Source organism: Lactuca virosa, chromosome 3 (genome assembly GCF_052849685.1).
Source record: "Lactuca virosa cultivar CGN04683 chromosome 3, Lactuca_virosa_CGN04683_v6, whole genome shotgun sequence".
NCBI classification, from domain to species: domain Eukaryota; kingdom Viridiplantae; phylum Streptophyta; class Magnoliopsida; order Asterales; family Asteraceae; genus Lactuca; species Lactuca virosa.
In genome coordinates, this window is record NC_136428.1 from 313303828 (window position 1) to 313308237 (window position 4410).

Here is a 4410-nt window from a genome sequence, read left to right on the forward strand (position 1 = left end):
TTAATGAGATCTTCAATTCTCATTTAGGTCGCGTAGGCCAAAAATCGCTCGATCTAAAATTCGAGTTTCGGGCTGTGCACTGCTAAGCCAAATCTTAGAAAATTCATAACTTCCTCATACGAAGTCAGATTTGGGCGTTCTTTTTTTGTATGTTCTCGGTTTAACGTATACTACAACTTTTGTTTAGATTTCTAAGGCTAAAAAGTCATCCATCATAAATTCACTATTTACGCCTGCCGGTGTCGTGTCGGTTTTGCCGTAAAACTTCGACGGACCATAACTTCTTCGTTATAACTCGGATTTCAACGTTCTTTATATGTACAGAACCCTTGAGACGTATTCTACAACTTGGTTAAGATTATTTAAAAAAGTCGTTTTTGACCCCTATTATCTCTAAATTGACTAGTCCGGATCTACGGGCGTTACAGACATATAATACAACAAGTAAATTAGATCACATGTAATCCAATCCGTCTTGAATGTCTGTTTAAAGATTTCCTGAGAATACATGTAGTTTTGAGGGTCAACACAAGGTTGGTGAGTGTTACAGGTTTTCTGCTAATAGCAGTAATACGTTTAAAAAGTCTAAAAAGTATTATCTTTGTATGAATAACAATAGTTGAAACAGTGTTTGCCATGGTCTTTAAAAGCCAAAATGTATCTTTCTATAAGTAAATTCATACTTAAAAACCGTGTTTGTAAAGAATCTTTGAATATCCTTGAAAACCAAATTGTACTGTTACATAAGTAATTTCATACTTAAAATAGTTTTGAAAACAACCAAGCCCATGGTTGTAGTGAGAGAAAGAGAGAGAGAGAGGGAAAGAGATATTCTAGTTAATGTTTATAGTGAGTCCTATAACCGAGCTATATGACTTGAGTGTACCCCCTGCAACGCTTCATTGGACATTGTAGTAAAAATTGTAGACACCTATCACCCGCTTTGATTGATCGGTCGAGGGTTGTAGCTAGTAACTGCAGGTGGAGATGTCAACCCCGTATAGATCTATACATATGTATCTCGCTCCGAAGATTAACGGTTATAGTAGTGTGGGTATGCTAATTGTTTAGACTCAACTAATGAATAACGTAGCGTCTCACTAAAAAGACCTTAACTAAAAAGTTTGTGAATAACTATCAGCCCTAACTTAATTGTGATTAAGTCACTAGGCATAATGAATATCGTTGTATAAAGTTTATAAAAGCCGAGTATGTTTGACATGTATGTAAAAGTATAATGTCTTGCTTTTATAAAGATGTATGTTTCAAAGTAATGAAAATATGTACATGTATAAACTTCATGCATTTAAAGATGTATGTTTCACAATTCTTGAACTTTGAAACACTTTCGGGACCGTCTTGTAGCAATTTTCACTATAGGGGTTGTTTTATAATTTTGCTAAAATATAAGGGCTGTTTGGTAATTTAATTTAACGAATATGACTGTTTTGGTAAAAATTCACCAAATGAGGGGTTGTTTGTGGATAAATGAAACCACTTTTTGGGTATTGGGACTGATTTTGATTAAATAAATCAAGGGAGGGGTGATTTTGTTCATTTTAAATCAAGGTTTGAGTCCTTTGACCATTGACTGGTCAAAATAGGAACCGATAGAAACGGTCAAGGGCTTGTTTGCTTCGTCATTTGTTGATCGATCGTGAAGGGGAAACGAACGAAGCGGAAAGGGACGAACAAGAAGGCAGCGACGCTGCTTTTGGTTTCGGGGGTGCAATCGCGAAGGGGATGGAAGGAAAAAGGACACCGATCCTCCGGCGACTCCTCTCTGGTTTCCTACTCGTCGTCGGCGGCGATCCGAGAGAAGCATAGCAACAGAAACATCGACCTCGGAGGTGTTGGCTTGGGTCGCTCGAAGAAGGAAAGACGGAGGCGCCATCGGACGGCTTCCTCGTCGTTTCGTCTTTTCTGATCCGGAAACACACGTGAAGGAAGAAATCGAGGCAGGTCGGCGATCTTCAGGTTAGTGTTTTGCTTGTTAAGTTCTGCCTGGAAGAAAGGAGGACGAGAAGGAAAGGGGCAGACGTCCTCTCTTTTTTTTTTTTTTTTGACGATTCTTCGTGGGTTTTTTTTTTCTTCGTCTTTGGCATCATCAGATCAAAAGAACAATGATTGAAGGAGGTCAAGGGTTCGGCAGTGCTGGTGGATCGCTGGCTCCGGCGATGGAGGGGCGGGTGAATTAATGAAGGTGGGAGATGGTGGATGCCCACTGCGAACAGGGAGGAGTAAGGAGGAGGAGTAATGGTGGTTTGATGTCCCGTTGGTTTGACTGATTTGTCAAGAACAACACCTCCAATGGAGGTGTTCTTGACTTGAACGAAGGAGAAGAGTGAAGAACTGGATGTTACGTCTTTGATGATTCATTGACAGTTTCAGAAGGAAGCACGTTTCCTTTGTGTGTAATTGAGCGTTTCCTTTGTGTGTGATTTTAGTATTTCTTTGTGTGTGGTTTAGTATAAGCTCAAAGTTAGAAGCAAGTTGTACAATAATTGAGTAGTGTCATCCTTGTTTGGCTGGCAATTTAAGAATAAAGAGTATTAGGGGTCGTTTGATAGATGCTGACCGAGTTGGAGCTGACTGAGTTAGAAGCTGACCGGGTTAGAAATTCTGACTGAATCTACATCTGACTGAAACCATATTGTTTGATTATGCATCTGACTGAATGATTAAAATGATCATTTTACCCTTTTGTTATTTTGCAAGACAACATGATTCTATTTAGTTATAACAATGTCATTTAATACAAGATCAATTCTCACAATTACTATATAAGTAATTCTCTACAAAAACACAAACCAATCAAGTGTTTTTCTTTGTTCCAAAACTATGAATAACAACCCAATTGACAACATAATTCTACTTTCGTCCTTAAACAAATCACCAGCTAAGCCTCAAACTGCTCTGCATCATTCATATTATCTAGAGCACCTGGACAATTTTGTTGATGGTTTCAGTTTTATGCATGTAGATTAAAGAAGATTCAAGTTTTTTTGCTTAAAATCCCACATGACAAATTAGTTTAAGGATATGCCAACAATCATATGCAAAGTAATAACAAACATAAACATCAATAAGTATGTGATAATGCATCTATTCCAGATTTATGCTTTGTTCTTGACATATAAACCAGAATGCTCAAGTTGTTCCCAGAACAGTGGCCTGTACAAACAACTAAACTCAAGGGTACTTAATGTGATAAAACATCAACACAAGGTTCTGCATGACAACCTAAAGCAATGGGACCAAAATCAATTTTAGAAACCAAAATAAATTTCAAATTTATAGCAGAGAATGATCAGTTTATGATTCAACAAACTTGATTCAATTCATAACTAAACTCAGCCATAAAAAACATACAAATGAAAATTGAGTTAATTGCAGGAAAAAAAACGAGCCGAAACATGGATGGAGGAGTGCATTCATGGCAGAAAAAACAATTTCATGAATTGAGATGGAAAACCTATGATTTCGATTGAAGGAGATGGTTGGATAGCAATTGGTTTCAAAAACGATTTCATGAATCGGTTTCAAAAACGATTTCATTAATTGATTTCAAAAACAATTCATGAATCGATTTCCTGAGATCAATCGATTAAAGAGGGAGACTAAAAAACGCAGAGCTTACCGGTGTTAAGTAGGCATTGGTGGAGAATGGTTGTGTTGGAGCAGGTGGAGGAGGAGGGCGATGACGGAGGGGAGGATAAAACTTCAGCGAAGACAGAAGCGGGAGAAGGAGGAACGTGAGTTTTTTGATGGAGCGTTCGAAGCATCTGGGAAAAATTGGGAAATTTTCCAGTCAGCTTCTTTTTGACCTAGGACCGAGTCAGGCCATTTCCCTTGACCGAATCAGACCAAATGACTGGGTCAGGCGTTATTAGCCTTTTATCAAACAGACTGACCGGACCGAATCAGCCAAGAGTGCTGACCGGACCCGGTCAGCACCAAATCAAACAGGCCCTGAGTTTCATTTTAGTATTTTGAATGTATTTGTTTTAATGGGTATGCAATGTGTGTATTGAGGTATGTTTTAATTGGATATGTATTTGTTTGATTTGGTATGTATTATTGGTGTTTTTCCACTTGCATACACATGAATGTATATTTAAAATTTTTACAAATCATTTCTTAATAATTATAATCTACATTCATTTATCATGAATTTGTTATATATATATATATATATATATATATATATATATATATATATATATATATATATATATATATATATATATATATATATATATGACAAAATTGCAAAAATGGTCCATGTGGTTTACCAATTTATTTGGGTAAGGTCCAAAAAAAAGTTTATTAGCAAAAAAGGTCCTTATTTGATGGTTTAGCTGTGCGTTTGGTCCCTATTTCGTTAACTTTAACATTTGGTTGTTAACT

The 4410-nt window shown here is 36.8% G+C and overlaps 1 long non-coding RNA gene across 1 annotated transcript; it reads left to right on the plus strand.

The window, feature by feature from the left end:
- Window positions 1–1615: 1615 nt before the first annotated feature.
- On the plus strand, window positions 1616–2704 carry LOC145167335 (uncharacterized). The gene is made up of 2 exons (XR_013741070.1): window positions 1616–1977; window positions 2112–2704. It is a non-coding gene; the product is annotated as an uncharacterized LOC145167335 (long non-coding RNA).
- The last annotated feature ends 1706 nt before the right edge of the window (window positions 2705–4410 follow it).